At 38.7% G+C, this 21,530-nt stretch overlaps 1 pseudogene; it reads right to left on the bottom strand.

Annotated features, from left to right (window-relative positions):
- Positions 1–15,162: 15,162 nt before the first annotated feature.
- LOC116319178 lies at positions 15,163–20,568 on the bottom strand (annotated as a pseudogene).
- Positions 20,569–21,530: the final 962 nt, after the last annotated feature.

Raw genomic sequence — 21,530 nt, forward strand, 5'->3', positions numbered from 1 at the left:
GTTCCAGATTTGAAGCGCTCAAAGGGGTAGAGAGTCCATATTGTGCTAGTTCTGTGCACTGAGGGAGAAAAAAAGAGAAGGGGAGTATGATGATAACTTGACTGAATCCACTATAATTGATGGGTCCCGAGGCCCGAGGCATGAGTGCATCTGAATGTGTGTGTGTGTGTGTGCGTGTGTGCGCACACATGTATACTTGTTCAAGAGCACCCTAGCTCTGTGCAGACTAAATCATTGTAATGGAGCTTTTATGCCAGAAGAACACAATAGGAGAGGACACTCACAGGAGATGGCCTCGTAAGAAAAATCATTTGAAGGCAAATTGTTTTTATGTGTAGTTTCTCATTGAAATGCATCATGCGCAATGGTGTGTTTTGTTCCCTTACACTCAAATGGCCTTTACCCGCTAGACATCACTAATCGCTGGACAGCTTGACAGGAAGTAACGGTTTGTTCATCACTGTTGAAAAAATTATGATTTGGGAGCCTGCTGGTGTTCTCCAGCCGTTTAGTGTGTTTCCAGCTTAATAATTTTTGATGGAAGATGTCTTTTATTTTGCTCCAAGCAGTACTTAAAAAGCAGGATTTATTACTTTGTGTATTGATGTGGATTTTACCTCACTCAGCTATACACACAAGGATGTGAACATTTAAGAATGTTTTTTTAAAATTTTCAACTGCTCAGGTTTAACTGTTCAGTAATGGAAAAACTCATCTGTCACATGGCAGAAAAAGTACATTTAGGTATTTAGAAATAGTCAAGACCTGCTACTAAAGTTCAAAACAAATATCCAAAAGGGGAAGAAAGGTGATTTCAGTGACTTTGAGCATGGCGAGTTTTCAGGCTCCAGACAGGTTGTTCTGAGGATTTTCAGAAACTGCTGATCCACTGGGATTTTCCCCACACAACCATCTCTGGTATGGGTCACTGAACCTAAAAAACAACCTTGAATGGCCTTTCTCACCTGTACAAGATAAGGACCTTGAAGAAGTCTCAGTCTATCCTGGCTGATCCTAGCCACCCCTAATTGAAGAAGGTTAAGGTGCTTCTGTCTGGCTGCAGATACTTATATGCCAACGTGGAGGACAAATGCACTCAGAAATGAATTTGTCCCATCTTCCACTGATCTTTTCAACAATTCACAATGTTTTCAGTCCTGTTTTCCGTGTATTTACTGCTTATTTATTGTATTTTGATTGGTGGTTTTGTGATTTTAGCCCACTGTACAACAAATTGCCCCTTGGGGATAATAAAGATATATTTGATCCTTGAACTGTCTCCAGGGTTTATAGAGAATGACCTGAAAAAGAGAAAATATCCAGTGATTGCCAGTTCTATGGGTGAAAATGCTTTGTTGATGCCCAAGGTCAGAGAAGAACTGCTAGAGTGCTTCAAGCTGATAGAATAAGAATACAATGGCAACTTGGACAACCACTCGTTGCAACCACGGTACACAGAAGAGCATCCCTAAATGCACAACATATTAAAACCTTTAAGCAGATAGGCTGTAGCAGCAGAAGACAAAGCCAGGTACCGTTGCTGCAGAAAATTGAGGCGCACCGCAACTGGACAATAGAAGATTAGAAAAAACATCACCTGGTCTGATGAGTCCCGATTTCTGCTGTAACATTCAGCAAGTGGAGTCAGATTTTGCCCATACACAACGTCTTGATGCATGCTCAATCATCCAGGTAAGTAAATCCTAAAAGGTTATTTCTGTTCATCTGGATGTAGCTTCATAACGCTAAGTCAAAGTGAACAGAATCAACCTTTTGGGGGCTCATAAACAACCTTAAATCAGTGTTCCATTTGGGGTCTCTTAGTACCAACTCAGCATTGTTTACTGTACTGTATTGTATTGTTGCTGTCACAAAACTCAAAAAATCTCAAACTGGTTTCTTGAACATGGCGATGAGTTCACTGTACTCACGTGGAATCTGCAGTCTCAAGAGCTCAGTCCAGCAAATCTTTTTTATCCATCATGGAAGTGCAGCTGACAAATTGGCAGCAACTGCACGATGCTATTATGTCAATATGGACCAAAATCTCTGAGGAATATTTCCAGCACCATGCTGAATTTGTATTACAAATAATTCAGACACCGCTGAAAGGAAAAGGTCGTCCAACCTGGTGCAACAGTGTGTACCTAAAACTTATGCAGTGAGTGCATATCAATATTAAATAAGCTCCTAAAATATAGAAGCAGTCATGCAACCTCCAATGTCACAAAACACTACTAGTACTGCTACTTTTGTATAGTTAGGGTAAGACTGCTATCTTCCCATGTTGTACAACATTAAAGTCTATTGACCATTCAGCTCTTTATGTATCTAAAGTTTATTATTCTATATGTAGTTATGGTCATGAATCTTATAGTTTTAGTCAAGCATAGAACTCTGTGTACAAGACACCCTCACAGGGTAACTTTAAAATACAAATGTGCTACATAATTTATAGCAGTGCTACATGCTTTGAGTTATGCCTTACAGTGAGTCACTTTCGCTCAAAATTGACATAAAAAAGGAGCCGATGATGATGTTTTTGTTTTATTTCCTGTAAATATATTTCTTACATTTGGAGCACTTTTGTTAACTTTTAAATGAATGACTTTTGGCAGTTTAAAAAATGGAGGGGCTGTAGTGGGAGATAGCACACACCTTTACACAGATGCAAATTGTTTTTTGAATAAATACCTGGATGAATGTCTGAAAACAGTAACCATGCCTGACAATTTTCATGACTGCGCTATTACAGATGCTGGTGTTTATATAGCTCTGTGCAGTGTTTGCATACATTTGTTCAGGAATTGGAAAAGTCATTCCAATCACTGGATACATTGTGAGAGGAGAAGAACATGTGTTCATTCATAGAGTACAATTAATTCACAGAGCTCAATTGCTGTGGTTGTAAAGAGCACTAGAGGCAGGTATAATGCTAGGCTTTGTCCTCTGAGGTTTGAGTCATCGCTGCTTTAGCCATTTTTTCATGAGCTTCAAAAACATCTTTCATGCAAAGGTTTTGTGCCTTTGTAGACCAGCTGTGACCTGTAAATCTTTCAGACTGTAAAATAAAGATAACGATTGTAGATGTAGTGAATTTATAAAAGCTTACATGTATTGTCATATTGTCTCATTATCTGTTCTGTAAATAGAAATGTGGGGAGCACTTTTTAAATGATTTTACACTAATAAGCATTATTAAGCTATCAGTGCCTAATTCATCATTTATTTACCATAACTCTTCCTTAGTATGCTATATATGAATACAGTTAGATTATTATAACATTGATTATGATTATTACTAACAATTACGAATTACTAATTGTAACAGTAACTGTTATGGCCCTGGCCATAATCTGTTTTGGTGGCTGTTTCTTTGTCTGTGTCTTTAAGTCTTTGCAGGCCCCTGATTGGATGAGCTGACGGCTGCTGATTGGTCCCCTGATCATGTGGTCGCATTCAAAATCCCTCACCAGCAGTTGTCCTGGGGCAGCTACTGACAGCAGCAGCAGACCTGACCCTGGCCTCCAAAACCTGTGACATTTGTGCCTGTGACTTTTGCGACTTTCTGAGTTCTGTATATAGTGTGTACATTAGTTTTCATTGTAAATAGCACATTGTAAATAGCACTGGAACAGAAGGGGTGGGCTGCCTTATTGTTTTTCCTTGCACGGTTTTCTCCTGTTTATCCCAGTTAGGGAGTTAGGTGTAGCGCTTGTCTTTTGTTTGGTTTTGATTTCACATAGGGTTTTAGATAGCACCTCCTCCCGACTAAGCTTGTTTTGTTTGTTATTTTGGCCTTTGTTCACCCCAGAGCTTCATTTTTCAGTGTAGAAAAATAAACCACCGTTCACTAAGAAATTGGTTTTCCCTCTGTGTATGGTTTTGGGGACCAGGGCGGGGTCAATCTTTTCAACTCTTATGTTGCGTTCCTGTACCCCTAGACTGGGGCGTAACATAAAGTGGGGGCTCGTCCGCTCTTTTCTTTTGCCATTCTTTTTGCTCATTGTGTTTTGTGGGTTGTCTGCAGTTTTTGGTTGGCAGTTTTCTTGTAGTGTTGGGGGTAATCTAGTCACAATGACTTTTGACGTGGATGATTTTGCGCAACAACCCACCATGGACAAGTTGGATCGATGTACAAAGGCAGATTTGTTGTTGGTGGCAAATTTGTTTAATGTTAGTGTGCCTTTGAATGCTAAAAAGGCAGAAATTAAGCAGTGCCTGACAGCACAGCTGGTGGAAAAGCGGGTATTTGCAAAGTCGAACCTCGGCCGGTTGAGGCGACTGGAGGTTTGGTGGTGGGAGCAGAAGCTGCTGCAACCATCCCACAAGCTGCCAGTGGATGGATGACGCCAGGGGCGGAGGCTCCTGCTGCCATTCAGATCCCAAACGTTAGCCCCGCCGGACAATTACCAGGACTGGTTACAGAGGATCTTAGGCTCGCCCTTCGCCTGAAAGAGGTGGAGCTTGAGGCTAAAGCCAAAGAAGTTGAGCTTATGCATCTCCGCATAAGGGCTATGGAGCTGGATTCTTCCTGACAACGCAATGTTACCGCTACCCCAGTGAGTAAAATTGTGAGTAAACCTTCTGATTCATTCTACTCTGACCAATTTGATGCAAGCAAGCAAATTGCTTTAGTGCCACCTTTCAGAGAAAGTGAGGTTGACTCTTACTTTAATGCCTTTGAATGCATCGCAACCACTTTGAAATGGCCCAAGGATGTGTGAAGTTTGTTGCTGCAGTGTAAATTGGTGGGGAAAGCACAGGAAGTGTGTGCGAGCTTATCCATTGATAACAGTCTGGATTGTGAAATCCACTATTTTAAGGGCTTATGAGCTAGTCCCTGAGGCATATCGCCAGAGGTTTCAGTCATGTGAAAAATCTGCCAACCAAACACATGTAGAGCTTGCCAGGGAGAAGACTCTCTTGTTTGGTAAGTGGTTAGCTGCAAGTAAAGTGAAGGACTTTGCTCAGCTAAGAGAATTGGTCCTGCTGGAAGAATTCAAAACTTGTCTTCCAGAGAATGTTGTTGTATATCTCAATGAGTAAAAGGTGGATTCGTTGTCTAAAGCTGTTGTTCTCGCAGATGAGTTTGTGTTGACCCATCGAGCTATGTTTTCAGCTGTGCTCCGTTGTCTAAACCTGCGAGGAGTTTGAGGGTTTCTCCTAAGTGTCAAACGCGCCCTGATCAGGTTGCCATGATACTGGCCATCTCATTGCTAATTGTCCGTCACTTCGTCGCAAAGAGCAAATTCACATATTGAAAAAGCCAAAAAGTGTTGGTTTCGTTCGGTCAGTCTCTACTCCTAATCCTGTCAGTGATGAACTAGGAAATGACGGCCTTGACAGCAGTTACCGACCTTTCATTTCAAAAGGGTTCACCTCACTGACTGGGAAAGAGGAGGATTGCGTGCCGATTGTAATTTTGCGCGACACTGGGGCTGCCCAGTCTGGAAAGCGCGTTGCCTTTTTCAAGTAACTCGTTTTGTGGTGCTGATGCTCTCGTGTGGGGAGTGAAAATGAGTGTGTTACGAGCTCCGCTGCACAGAGTCTTCCTACAGTCACCTCACGTTTCGGGCCCGGTAACAGTTGCGGTGCGTGCTCGCTTGCCCGTGCAGGGGGAGTTTCATTTTTCAGTGTAGAAAAATAAACCACCGTTCACTAAGAAATTGGTTTTCCCTCTGTGTATGGTTTTGGGGACCAGGGCGGGGTCAATCTTTTCAACTCTTATGTTGCGTTCCTGTACCCCTAGACTGGGGCGTAACAGTAACAGATGGCTAAACATATCTATATTCATAAAGGAAATACTAAGGAGGAGTAACAGCATATAAATGATAAATTACGCATTTGCTATTACCTTACTAACACCTAATAGAGTGATTTTATTATAAAGTGCTACCAACATGTGTTTTTTTTTGGGGGGGGGGGGTTATTTAGTATTCAGACTGAAAACAAAATGTGTTGGAAAAAAAAACAAAGGTCAGCTCCACCTGAGATGTAATTGGACTGTAGGTGGACCCACAAACTAAAATGAGTTTCACAAAAGAAAACAAAAACAAGAATTCTTAATGGTGTGATGATCCAACACAAAGCTGGAACTTTAATAAAGAAAATTTAATGAACATGTTCATTACTGCTTTTTTGGTCTCTCCTTTTTTAAAATCACCTCTCTCATTAAATTACAGCAATGTGAAATTACAAAAAGGATGCATATTTTTGTGTATTAATTTCTTGTTGTTTTTTTCAAAGAACAATATGTAAACTTGCATGATTTTCAACAGCCACCTTCGTATCCAAGCAACATTGTTTTATTTTTCAGGTTTATTACCCTCAAGACGGAAGCAGTGAGATTGAAAAGCAGATCAAGAACCCTGAAAATGTTTCTTTTTTTAAAGTAAAAATATGTAAGAAACTTAATGTAACACATTAAGTCTTAAATATATTAACTGTGGAATGCAACATATTGCAGAGTTTTTCAAACTTCACAGTTCTCCACACTGAACATTTGGTTACTGTCGTCATTCAGTAATATATTTTTTTGTGTGTGTGTGTGTGTGTGTGTGTGTGTGTGTGTGTGTGTGTGTGTGTGTGTGTGTGTGTGTGTGTGTGTGTGTGTGTGTGTGTGTGTGTGTGTGTGTGTGTGTGTGTGTATAATCTTCAAGGTGTCTTTCTGTGACCTTCAGTACTTTCCTTGTCCACATTTAACATTGTCATAAGACTACAGCTTCAGAAATTACCAACAAGCAAAGCCTCATTCGCTCTCACACATGAGACTCCTGCCAGCTGGAGGAGATCATCATATACAGGAATTTTTCTTCCTCATGCTTTAAGAAAAGAAGCTGTAATTGATGAAAATATTATGATCAGCCTGATACTGAAAGCTGAACTGGATATCAGTGACCATAAGTCGATCCATGGTCCAGCCCGTTTAATTCAGTTCTGTTGCTCTGTGTTTACTTCATGATGCGATAGCAGCTGCTAGCAGCAGGAAGCTAACAGCACAGGGACAGCAGTCTGGAGGTATTTCATGGTGGTACACCAACAGCTTCTGTTTGTTTGTTTGTAAAGGTTTTATTTATTTACTTGCTAACTGCAAAATGCGGTCAAAGTGAGTGAAAAGATTCAAGACTTTTAAAGGATCCTGGTTTTGTATAACATTTGTTGGCTTTTATTATACTTATTCGCACCTCTGTGTGGGGAGGAAAAATGGAGATTCTACTGTGGCTGTTTTTTAATTTTTCCTGGACCTGTTTTGTCCTTTTTAATTAATAAATAGCAATAATTCAGTGAACGGTTAGTTTGTGATGTTTTTGTAACTTTTAATTTTACATTAGAAAAGCTGTTCAAGTTCTTTACACATAACGTAATGATCTATGGTCTCTTCCTCACAGTTAAATTTACACTTTGGATTGGACTGGTGGTCAGTATCAGCAGAGAACAGCTATAGTATCAGAACAGGCAAAAGTTGTATGGGGTCATCTCCTCTACAGCAGATACAGTGGGCAAAGCAATTATTAAATCCTCTGCTGAATTTGTATTTGCTCACTTAAAAAGAAATGTCTTTACTTTTATGGTAGTTTCATTTTAATAGAGAGAAATAAAATATCAGCAAAGAAATCCAGAAAAATGCATTACTTAAAAGTTAGAAATTGATTTGCATATCAAGTTAAATAAGTATGTGATCCTTAAGCAAAATATAACAGTACATGGTGGAGAAACACTTTTTGACACGCACGCATGCAGTAAAATGTTTCTAGTAGTTGGTCACTGGTCTGGTCCACTCCTCCTTACATGTCTGGAGACTAGCTAGGCCACTGCATGACCTTAATGTGGTTCTTTTTCAGCCACTTCTTTGTTGTCTTAGCAGTATATTTTGGGTTGTTGAATTAATTACTGTTACATAATAATTTAAAATAATTTTCAGTATGTTAGTTGTTGGCTTAGTAGGGTTTTATGTTTTATAGATAAGGGATCTTTCAAATGGTAACATGCAATCAGAAGAAAGAGGAAGAAAACGCCACATATAGCATGTGGACGATTGCAGGATAAATTCAACATCTGATGAGTCTGGATCAGACAAATAAGTGGATACATGTTGAGCCCTCGTATTACCATTGCATTGGTTGCCATGCGATTAATGATATGCTGAAACTCCACAGGAAAAAAGAAAAATGAATGACATAGTTGCACATGGTTCATCATAATTACCTTTAGATTGCCTTTCTGTTCTCTCAGGGCAAAAAGGGATAGAAGTGTTTTGGAGTTATTTGGAGTTTTTCCTTTGGTGATGGATAGCTTCACAGTTAACTGCTAATTATTAGGCTTGAATTCAAAATAATATTTTTAATTTTAAATTTAACTTTAAAACATATTTTTAAAAAAAACAAGCTATGAACAAAAGGTTTTACAGATTTATAGAATCTGCCACTATAAAAATATAACAAGATACATTAACCTACATAGAGCGTTCAAATCCACCGAACGGCTACCCTGAGGTACTCCTGAGCAAGGTCCCTACCACTGCTCCCCGGGCGCTGGATTGGTGGCTGCCCACTGCTTCACTGAGTGAATGGGTTAAATGCAGAGAAATTTCCCTACAGGGGATTAATAAAGTATACAAAAAAATAAAATAAAAAAATGTTAAGCTCATGCAGCTTACAATTCAGGCATTATTGCAATGTGTGACGTACAGAAAGAAACTTTTTGCTGTATTTGCCTGTACTCTACAAACTTGCGACAATTAATATTTATTGAGAAATCATAAGAGACTCAAAAATGTGACTCCAGGACAAATTAAACCACCAATTAGTTTGGGGTTAGGAGTATTATGACTTCATGGTTAGTAGTAACAATGGCCATAAAAGTATGCAAATATCTGATCACATCAGGATATCACAGCACTGACAATATTACTGCTGTTAGCAGTTCTTTATCATTCTGTGCATGTAAAATTCATCAATTTTAGAGAATCTGAATCTTATGTTAATGACTTTGCTAATAAGTTTCTACTGTTTTTTTTTAGGTGCGTGAATTTTGGTGAAATCGTTGCAGAGTGCACATGAAGATTATGCTGTGAAAATGGAAAAATGCCCATTAAAAAAAAAAAATGTGACTTTTGCACAGTTTCAGTGAAGACCCATTAGGTGATAATAATGTTTTAGTTTCACTAAAATCTCGCCAATAAACTAGGACGAGTAGCAATTCCAGTGAATTGTGAATGGACAGATGGCCACCTCGTATACGTGGTTCATCTGTTTGACAGAAGAATTGGGAATTTATTCTCTGAACACATGGATCAACAAACTGAGCTGATCGCTAGTGTATCGACACAGAGAGATCGCCTCTGAATCCCGGAGGAGGAAAGGTGTAACATTGCTTTGGCTGGTGTATGTTTTGTGTTAACAGTGTAAATTCTACATACAGGAATAATATAGGACAAACAGTAAGATGGACCCCAGTTTCAAAGTCTTCTTTCTTCCATCGTATACCAGTTGAAGCCTTTGCACCCTCACTCACTACTTGATGGGTGCAGGTTACATCAATTACTGTCTGAAGGTGTAGGTACCATACCAGTCATTATACTTCTTTGTCACTACTGCAAAACAAATATCCAATACTTTTTAAATATGCAAAACCTTTCATATAATACCGATGTGCAGAAATAACTCCTATCTGCCAGAGTGCCTTTTTTGACAGGCTAATCTTCTGCTTGATCTGCTCATTTTTATCTTCATGGATAATTGAACATTTGAAGTCTAAATACAGATACAGAAAGCTTGCAGGGTGCCTGTTCTTCACATATGTGAAAATAGTGTGCATATAAGTAAATATCCTTGTCTCAGACTCTCAGCATGGATCTTAGAAAATGGCCAGGCCCCCTCCTCGATTCAGAGATGGTCTTACGTGAAAAGGGAAAGACCATCTCTGAATCGAGGAGGGGGCCTAAGGGTACATCTTTCGCCATCTTACAATGCTGTGATTGCAGCCATTCCCCAACTCTCTGTGAATGGTACTCATGGCCATTGATCAGTGTTCTTTGATCAGTGGGTTTTGGTCAGTGGTTGTTGATCAATGGTCATGGGAATTTGCATAATTATGATTAAGGAACTGACCTCACAGCCCATTGTTCCCTCAGTGGGCTGGTTTCAGTCATTATGCAAATGTACTGTTTATAAGGTTTGGGGAAACCTGCAGTCAGCTGAGACTGAAGAAGTCACTTGGATGAGTGACGAAATGTTTCTCCCACAAAACGCTACGTCCAGATGAACAGATTCTAACTTTTGGAGCTTTTGTTTAAGTGTGTGTTCATTTCTTGAACAGTAAGATAATTATTCCAGTCCCCCACTTACTGTAAAGCGACAGCTAGTTTTAGTATGTAGCATAAATTTATTCAGTTCTTTAATTCTTGGTTTGGTCCTATTTAATATATGAAATGCTAATAGCTGGCTTGCATTTACAGATTTAAGTTAAATATGTTGTCAAGTGACATTTCATTGATAAATAACTGCTTCCATCAGAGACTGCTTAAGAGACAAATAAACAAAGAAAACATAATACTTCCGAGCAAAACAGCAGAGGCTGTGATATCTACACTTTGTGAATCAAATGCCAACAATGCAGGTTATTAAACTTTTATGCAGTGAAACACTTACATGAGTCTCCATCATGATCCCTGCAGATCGTTTAGAGCAGAGAAGAGGACCAAAATGCAGGCGTGTAGACACAGGTGATAACAAAGGCCAAGCTGTTTATTTAGGCTTGTAGACAAAATAATGCAAGGGTGCAAAACTAAATGAGAAACTAAATTAGAAATCCAAACTGGAAAACTAAACAGTAGAAAGATGGAGACACAGGTGAACAAACGCTCCGACAAGGGACAAAGGGGAACTGACACAATATATAAATATGAGCATGATCAGGGAAAGTGGAGACACATGGGAACACAGCTGGAGCAAACTAGACATAGAGACAAGGAATACTTAAGTAAAACAAGAAACACACACAAAGACAGAGACGAGGATCCAACACGCACAAACTTGGCACTGGAAGAGAATACCAAGCACACAATAGACAGACATGACCAAGTGCCGGGAGCTTGAGACACAAGAGAGAATAAACAGAGACATGACGGAGGAAACAGATAAATAACTAGAGGGTATGACTAACTCTCATCAGGGACACAGGGACAAGACAAAGACACAAAAGGAACCTAAGAGACCAAAAAAAAAAAAAAAAAAAAAAAAAAAAAACACACAAACAAGAAATACAAATCTACTCACAGACAATAAAGGAGCTGAATTCAAGACTAGACCATACAAAAGTTGAACTTAAATTATCTTCATCATGTAAGGAAAGAATAAACTAAAAAAGAAAACTGCACCATGACAGTCTCTCTCTGTCTGATAAATTTCCACTTTGTCAGAGTACACTGCTTTTTCTAAGGTGGTAGAGGGCATCATCCACTACTCATTAAAAATTGGCAGTTGAATCCTCTGGTCCACATGCCAAAGCAAAACTGAGCCCTAAGCTGCTCCCAACAGCCAAAAAAGGCGAGCATTTTGCATGATGCTCACCAGTGTGTGCGTGAGAAACAGGGAAACATTCAAAATCCACTTATCAACCACTAAGATAAAAGTCGTCGTCGTCATCTCAATTCAAATTCATTTATTTAGCTCCAAATGACAACAGTGTCAAATCACAACCTCAAGGTACTGCAATAATAGAACTATGATAATATTTATCTCATGTTCTATATAGGAATATATCCAAGTAATTATTAAAAATAAAAATGCATCAAAATCAGTGTTGCTTCTGATCACTGACGTAATAAAAATAATAATCAATTTGCTGTTTTCCAGTTCTAGTTTGGTCACAGCGAAGCAGTCTGAACAACGGGAATGGACCGAATAGCAGAACCAAGACGAGGCACAGAATAGTGAAACATGATATTTATTTACAGTGAAGGTGAACAATGATATGCACAGGACTTGACACAATGGAACTAAGAGCTACTGAACTATAACTGTGGCAGACAAGTGACTATATACAGATGGTAAGTCAATAACTGCGAGAAGTCAAAAGAACTATAAGGTGAAACACACGAGATCATAGGAACATGAACTGTGGAAGGTGAAACCCATGGAAGTAACTGGAGACGCGAGAGTACAAGTTAAACGCAGCGCACAACACGCGAGAGACATAAACTGGCCAAGAGACATAATACTAACTGTAGTTAGCTGACGATCTGGCGAAGAGTTGTTGTGTGTGCTGGTCTTAAATACTGCAGCTCCTAATCAGCTCCAGGTGCTGCTCCCAGGAGAAACTAGGTCGACTCCGCCCAGAGGAGGAGAAACATGGCATAGCTACGGTGGCCCTGAAGTGCAAACCACAAAAACAAATCACAAAACGCACAACAAATTGAAAAGCGCAACAACAAATTGAAAAGCGCAAAAACAAATTCACTAAACGCAAAAACAAATTGAAAAGCGCAAAAACAAATTCACTAAACGCAAAAACAAATTGAAAAGCGCAAAAACAAATTCACTAAACGCACAACAAATTGAAAAGCGCAAAAACAAATTCACTAAACGCAAAAACAAATTGAAAAGCGCAAAAACAAATTCAGTAAAGCGCAAAAACAAATTGAAAAGCATAAAACAAATTGAAAAGCGCAAAACAAATTGAAAAGCGCAACAACAAATTGAAAAGCGCAAAAACAAATTGAAAAGCGCAAAAACAAATTCACTAAACGCAAAAACAAATTGAAAAGCGCAAAAACAAATTCACTAAACGCAAAAACAAATTGAAAAACGCAAAACAAATTGAAAAGCGCAAAAACAAATTGAAAAGCGCAAAAACAAATTGAAAAGCGCAACAACAAATTCACTAAACGCAACAACAAATTGAAAAGCGCAAAAACAAAAGAAGAATCACAAAAACAAATTGAGAAGCACAATTACATTAAGAAAACCGGAAAGGGTAGGTACCAGTCGGCAACAGGAGACATCACTGATTGGATGTCCGCGCTGTTCGTCTTTGGAACCGGAAGTTACTCTGCCTGTAGCGCATTATTTTCAAACATGAACATTAGCGGTGACCCAAACATAGCTGTCACTATTCGAGAATATTTTTGATTCAGGACATACATACGAGGTGATACTGGATATGCTCAAGTGTAATCATGACATTTCAATTAGTATGCGTACACTGAAACTACATTTAAAAGAATCTGGACTGTACAGACGAGGCAACTATTCTCCACTTCCTGAGGTGAGGCGTGCCATTTTGTCCGAGCTTCGAGGACCAGGACAATTGTTTGGATATCGGACCATGTGGCAAGTTCTCAAACAAAAACACAAGCTGCGTGTCAAGCGTGATGTAGTTATGAGGCTGTTGAGACAACTAAATCCTCAAGGAATCGCTTTGAGAACTCGAAGGAGGTTCACAAGACGCACGTATCACTCCATGGGGCCCAGTTACATATGGCATGTAGATGGCTATGATAAACTGAAACCCTGTCAGGATTTATAGATGGCTTTTCAAGAAGACTGATGTGGCTTGTGTGTGGAGCAACAAACAACAACCCGGCTGTTATAGCTCACAATTATATAAACTGTGTAAAGAGTCTTGGTGTGATACCAATGAGAATACGAACAGACTTCGGGACTGAGAATGGGACTATGGCAGCAATACAGTGTACCCTCCGTCACGCGCACACGGACTATTATGCTGGATCGTCAAGCCACAGTTACGGATCATCTACTGGGAATCAGCGCATCGAGTCATGGTGGTCTTATTTCAGAAGAGGAAGGTGGGTACATTTGTGTCTGGTAGGTGTAGCTACAGTGAAAGCTGATCAGATTGTTGTTTTTTTACATGCATTTAAGAAAATAGAGTAGCGTCCTGCTGGACGTGTTGAAAAGTTGGATGAGATAGACGTTAACAGCCGTCACTTTATTGCAGGAACTCAAAATGGTCATTGTCAGCTGTTGTGCCGAAATGAGCATGCTTGCCTAGATTTAACGACGCCAATACAAAATGAAAAACTCAGACCAAACTCTCCACTCCTCACAATCAACACACAGAACAGAGTGAAAAGAATACAGCATTTTAACAAGAACATTACTGCAGGGTCGCTACAATATTTATGGAAAACTAATATGCATTACTTTGTTTGACATCCATTTGTGGCATGTTTTAAATGGGACCAAAATGTAACAAACCCTATAAAATGACCAAGAACAAAGCTAAATTGATTCTTAAATATTAATTATATACCCAGGTCTCAGTTTTGGATGGACTTTTTGGAGACCTAAGAGACTCTGGAAACTTCAATGGAAGCCACGAACGCCAATGCTTGCTGAGATTCTGCTTCACAGGGGTTCTACAGAAAGACCTGGATGAATGCAAAGACCTGTGGAACAAACACAGGATCCGGCCAAGCAGACTTGCATCGTGTCCAGGGGGATTCAAACAAACTCTCTCTTGCCTCACAGGTATTTGAGTTCTTAACAAAATTAACCTTTGCATCAAACTAAATGCAAGGTGTTGTTATTGCTTAAGTTGGTTAATATATATTCATAATTTTACACATAAGTATGATAGAGCAGTTTATAACATGTCACTGCATGCGTTGATTTATATAGTTCCATATTGTCAGCAAAAATCCTTCACTGTTCTATTTTCATTTTGCAGATATGGTTCAAGAGACTGGATTTGCTGTTGAGGAGAGGGAACTGGATGTGTTTCCCGAGGAGGGGCTACTGGTTGGATTGTGTGGTGATCCAAACATTGGGGAATATTTACAACAGGCTGTACAACAAAACACACTGCAGCAGCCACAAGACTGGGAATCGGCCACAGAACTGTATTTGGCCCTGATGGACATAGCTGGGTTTTAGATACCAACTGAACTTCAGTTTGTAATGACATTTGTCAGAGTTACTCTGATGAAGACACACACGGTGTCGAAACGTTAGTTTCTTTCCTTTTTTTGCACCTAATAAAACCTTTGGACTTACTTGAGTGCTCCAGCCCTTCTGTTTTTCCTTCATTTTTTAATGTTAGTAGTGTTTCCTTTCCCTCTTGCTAAATTGAATATAATATTGTTCATAATATACAGCAACTGGCATGGATTTAAATATTAACATTTAACCACAAGGAAACATTTAAAATGTTCTTTAATAAAACCATTTACAAATAGTGTCCAGCATTTCTGTCACTTTTCCAACATACACAATATTCAGAAAAACAACTAAATGTTTAACAATATGGAAGTTGCTTGTCACATAAATGTGTTAAGTAGTATGCCAACGGCAGCTGAAACTATCAGGGTAACTCAGTAACTGTAACTTGATGACCTTGCTGATTTAAGAACATCCAAATCCTGGAGCATTTTGAATTCCAAAGTCCATGTTGGCCTTAAAGATGCTGTATGAGTCACAGATGGGTAGCTTCAGAGTATTTGCACAGGTGTTTGAAACTGGAAAAGGCGAAACACTTAAAAACTGGATGCGTGGTGGTGGTGTCATTCCTGCCGGTGGAACTGCCGTCAGCCCTGTGGCAAACATCATCAAATCTTCCAGACACACTGCTGTTGCCTTCTCTGAAAGAAGAAAGTAAACACTGTAGTACATTACAGAAAATTTATTTCCTCACCTCTCCTTTCATAAAACTATAAACAAATAAAAATGGTCATTCAAACCTTCACAATCAAGGAGATAATCTGCCCAAAAGCCAAGTGTTAGGACCTCCTTATGCCGCTTGTTGCTTCCTGCTGGGCTGAGATCTGGTCTGAACATGCTCTCCAGTTCTGAAGCAGTCAGGGCCTTGGCAGAGAAGCATAGGAGTGGGGCCAGCACACTGGAATTTTGTTGCAGTGCACTTAAAAATTCAGACTTTCCAGTCCATCTTTAAATCTGCAAAGGATAGACAAATAAGTAATAATTGGTTTATAGCTATAACTATTGCAGTCTTCTAAATTGTGTTTAAATGTCTTTACCTACTAGATCTTTCATTATAAATTTGGACAGATTTCAAATGCATAGAATCATTCATACACAAAAACAATTCATAGCGCTCAGAAATTAACTGTGACAGCAAAAAAAAAGAAGAGCTCATTGGGATTTTAGCATTTAAAAAAAAAAAAATAGTGCTTTCACACTGGAATAAACAAGTGTGTCAAACACAAGGGATCACCTCTTTTATAAATAACTGAAAAATGAATCATGTTGCATGACTATGATTATTATGGGTCATTGTGAACAATAAATGTATACTAAATTAGAGTTCTAGTGTCAAAAGGTTAATAGCGTGCGACAGTGGCTCAGGAATTAACTAGTTGTTCATCAGATCACCGATGCTACTGAATCAGTTTTTTCATATACATCTGAAGGTCTGAAAATGTCAGTGGCTGCTGTGATGAGCAACTGGCCATCCTGAATTTAAAAGGAGTAATGAGTTTACCGTTGAATGACACTTTGGTTTCTTTCAAGGATGTACCATCTGAGGTACTCCTCCACAAATGCTTGTTTCTCAAAAGGCTTGACGCGTTTCTGAGGCATCCAGCAGTTTGGAAGATTGTGCTGTTTTGCAAAATAAGATTATGCAAAGACTCCTCTGATTCAGCTTTCAGGACCTATAAAAAAAAAAAAAAAAAAAAAAAAGGTTTACTGTAAGAAAAACAAAAATATAATTTTCACTACTTTTTACGATTCATTCAAACATTGGATTAAAAAATAATCAATTTGTTATTTCACTTGTGTTGTTGGGAGTTGGAAATCCGTCCTTTCAGATTACAGAATCTACCTTGAACCTACTTTCAAGATATGATCCAACCCGGATAACTTTTATCCCGATTAAATCTTTTAAACTGGCCCCAAGTGTCTTCTAAGTAAACCCATTCCCTGAGCCTAGGTAATTTTCTACCTGATGTAAAATTTTGTGATCTCCTCATCTTGCACATCTTCTACAGTGGCGCTGAAACTCTGATTCCCTGTGATGTGGTTGACCAGGTTCTTGGAGAGGAAATGTGGTGCTGGTCCCCATGCACAATGGATACAGCGATCATCTTTCCTGCTAAAAAGTACTCATCTTGCCTGGCAGCTGTTATACAGGGCACATAATTATCATGGTTAATTGCTATTAAATATGCTAATGAAAAAAATACGCCAATTTTATTAAAATTTCCATTGTAATAATTACGGAGAAAACATCCACCTCTTGAATTATATACAAGATAACGGCTCTCTGGAGGTCCATCAAAGATGGGGCGATTTATGAACTGCCCATAAGAAGTGTGAGGAATTCACGCCTCGGGCCACCTGTATCCAAACCTTCTTCAAAGCTGCCAGCATCATCATTAAACTTGATGAACATGTCGTAGTTGTCAGAGTATGTGCTGCGTCGAAATCCTCTAACAGCTCCATCCCATACAGCTGACCTTGATATATTGAACCTGCTGACCTTCTTGTGGTCAAGTTCCAGTCCCAAATTTGCAATAATTCCATGTGCCTGCAAATTGGTGTCTCTAAAAAAAAGGAAACTTTTTTTTTTAAAGGTATATATACTTCTCTCATGATTGCATGATGTCTTGTATAGAACAAGATGGCAGTTAATTGGATTCAAATGTTTAAATTACTAACACAGGTTCTTCTGGGGGCTCAGCAAACAGTGAATCGTTATCTAATTGCAAAGTAAAGGCGGTGGAGATTGTCTGCTGCACTGTTTTACTAATAAAATAGTTTTTACCTGTTGTACTTCATTAGCAAGCACAAGATCCCCAGCACCCTTCCTTAGAGAACAAAGAAAAGCATTTTTGTTGTGTACTGTGAAAATATTAATTGACACTTTGAAAATATTTAAGCATCTTGATTAACAAACAAGCAATACAAGTATTATGTAGTCCATGTTCCAAAAACCATATACAGAATGAATGACAAAAGTGTATATCTCATTAATACAAAGTGTAGGCAAAAACAGTAAAAGATTACATGTTCTTCAAATATCACTTACTCATATTCTGCTGCTTTCTGTAAAGGACTGCTGTCATGTTGAAGTTCCCATGGCTGAAACAAACAAACAAACACACGCACGCCGAGGCCGCACACACACACACACAAAATGTATTTCACATATAACTATTAACTGTTTTACTGAACTGAGGCAAATGGTGGTGGCTAAACAACAAGAAAACTCTATTAAAAATTTTAAATTGTACTTACCAATGTATCAGCAAGATCAAACTCAGAGGGCCTTTTAATAACAATCTCTGGGTCAGAGTCAGACAAGTCTGAGTTTTCTCCAACTACAAAACATGAAAACAAATTAAGCTAAGCTAACTAAATTCATACTAATGTATGAAACTTTATTTGATCATCAATAATAGATTAATACGAAAGGCATAAAGTTAGCATTTAAAACTCATGACTCAGTAGATCCAAAAATGGCTGAATTTCATGTTTCCAGGAAGAAACATAACATATACAAGCTAATTTAGGGAGCAATGGTGGCAGAGGAGTTAAAAGCCCGCCCTGTAATCAAAAGGTTGAAGGTTTTAGCCCTGCTCAGTCTGTCACAGTCGTTGTGTCCTTGGGCAAGACACTTCACCCTCCATGCCAGGTGGTGGTAGTGGGAGGGATAGGTGGCATCTGTGTACAGCAGCCTTGCGTCAATCAGTGAGTCCCAGGACAGTTGTGTCCACATTGTAGCTAATCACCAGCAGTGTGTGAATGTGTGTGGGTGAATGACTGGTTTTGTTGTGAAGTGTCTTGGGGGTTGTAGAACCCTAGAAGGTGCTATATCAAATACAGGCCATTCACCATTTTAATGTAGGTATGCTATTGACTTGGGTGCTTTATGCGTAATGTTATCATTTCACAATTTCAAAATTAGCATTTGTTGAAACTAAGGGAATGTGTGTCAAAATCCAAACAAACATTAGCAGCTTACCATCTTCAAAGTCACTCTTCAAGCAGATGAAAACAGTGATTCTTTGATAAGGCTTGCCAACTTCAGCCTTATAAGCCTCAAGTGTAAATGGTCTTTGTGTTCCAGGGACAGTAATGACCTCAGTGCCATCCGGATACAGAAGAAGGAAAGGTCCATCTTTTAGATCTTTGTTAAAGTCCTTCATTTTTTAACAGCTTGATTGAGCAGACTTGTGGCAGTAGCGTCAGGGTCTGTTGTTAGGAAAATAGTTTTTCCACGGTATGGCTTCAAACCACCCTTTTTAATGGTCATCAAGCCGACATTTATCTGTAAGGAAAAGACATGAACAATGGGCCAAGTAGATACTAATATGACTCTAAGCAGATCTATTCAAACTTGAATATTTATTAACTGCAAAAGAGGGATCTTCCTGACAACCTAAATGTACAATTACTAAGTAAACAATTGTTCTTATTCTGGATAGCTTTACTACACTGAACATTTTTACACAACTCCCTAAGGAATAACAAAAGAATGTTATTAGAAAATTAACCTCAACTTGTTTTCAGACAGAGCTAGCCAAACTACCTGAACCTTTCTTTTTCCCTTTTCTTTAAGCCCTTCCTCCCTTCAGAAAACTTTTGCCTCTCTTCATTTTTCTTTTTTCTGTATTCTAAGAAGGTGCTGAAGGTTGGAGTTGGGCAGTTTGAGGTAGTCTGTGATGCTAAAGGAAACAAAGGAAAATGTACTACAATGTCACACATTAAAGACATTCATTCATGTGACATTCCATTGTCCACACAACACGCAAATAAGGACAACACTGAATAATCTCACTAGAAAATTTCTACCAAGGAATGACAATGTAACTGATACTATTGACCAATACAATTCTACACCAGTAAGTTTTAATGTATAGACACATAATAGTGTTAGTTCCTAAAGTTAACCAAACATAATAAATGAACTAATTTATTATCGTTTCAGTTGTGGAAATGCTCAGAGGACTGTTCCACGAAGCAAGCTAATCCCAAAAGCCAGGCTCACTCTGAAAATCCAGGCTCGATTGCCCCAAATTCGGTTCCAGGAACGAGGCTAACCTGCAGTCTTTCTGCTCATTCATTATGCAATATGCTTGTGGACAAGTCTGGTCCGTGGCACCCTAGCTGCGAGGTTTGTTAACACTAGAACTGCCCTCAAACCTTCACTACTAGAAAGGTCTTGAGCAGTCATTTTGACAGCTGCGTGCATTTTCAAATGAGCCTCGATTTTCTGAGCTCGCTTAGTGGAACAGCCCTCTGGTTTGCTATGGTCTGGAAACAGCTAACGCTAGGCTAATAAATCAATAAATAACAAACATTTTATTATGCTTATTAACTTACTCAATGGGAGTGAAGTGTCTCCGATGCAAGATGCGTGATAAAGCCTCTCGCCACAGCCGCTGCAAAAGTTTGGTGACTCCTCAACCAGCTTTTTCCCATAGCTAGGACAAAACATTCCGCCGTTTTTCAAACGAAATGCGCTACAGGCAGAGTAACTTCCGGTTCCAAAGACGAACAGCGCGGACATCCAATCAGTGATGTCTCCTGTTGCCGACTGGTACCTACCCTTTCCGGTTTGCTTAATGTAATTGTGCTTCTCAATTTGTTTTGTGATTCTTCTTTTGTTTTTGCGCTTTTCAATTTGTTGTTGCGTTTAGTGAATTTGTTGTTGCGCTTTTCAATTTGTTTTTGCGCTTTTCAATTTGTTTTTGCGCTTTTGAATTTGTTTTTGCGCTTTTCAATTTGTTTTGCGTTTTTCAATTTGTTTTTGCGTTTAGTGAATTTGTTTTTGCGCTTTTCAATTTGTTTTGCGTTTAGTGAATTTGTTTTTGCGCTTTTCAATTTGTTTTTTTGCGCTTTTCAATTTGTTGTTGCGCTTTTCAATTTGTTTTGCGCTTTTCAATTTGTTTTTTGCGTTTTTCAATTTGTTTTTGCGTTTAGTGAATTTGTTTTGCGCTTTTCAATTTGTTTTTGCGTTTAGTGAATTTGTTTTTGCGCTTTTCAATTTGTTTTTGCGTTTAGTGAATTTGTTTTTGCGCTTTTCAATTTGTTGTGCGTTTTGTGAATTTGTTTTGCACTTTTCAATTTGTTTTTTGCGTTTAGTGAATTTGTTTTTGCGCTTTTCAATTTGTTGTTGCGCTTTTCAATTTGTTGTGCGTTTTGTGATTTGTTTTTGTGGTTTGCACTTCAGGGCCACCGTACATAGCGGAAAAATACTGAAACTCACACGACAAGTTTGCTCTAGGAGCAAATATGTGTATTTTAATTACAAATAACTACTCTGAGCTTCCAATGAAGATGGATCTTTTAAATGTTATTTCATAGATAACATATATATAATAAAATGAAAATCATGAATCAAATCATTAAAATCTGTGATTAGCATTACCCAGTACTTGCTGATATAATTGTTTTGGTTTATTTGTTTTACTAACAAGCGCATGATGTGACCTGGATATGTTAGTACACAGTTACATACATATATACAATTGCATTATTTTCACAGATGTAAGACATATTTCAGCAGGTGCTTCTTAAGAAAACTCTAACTCATTACACCAC

Source organism: Oreochromis aureus, linkage group 12 (assembly GCF_013358895.1).
Source record: "Oreochromis aureus strain Israel breed Guangdong linkage group 12, ZZ_aureus, whole genome shotgun sequence".
NCBI classification, from domain to species: Eukaryota; Metazoa; Chordata; class Actinopteri; order Cichliformes; family Cichlidae; genus Oreochromis; species Oreochromis aureus.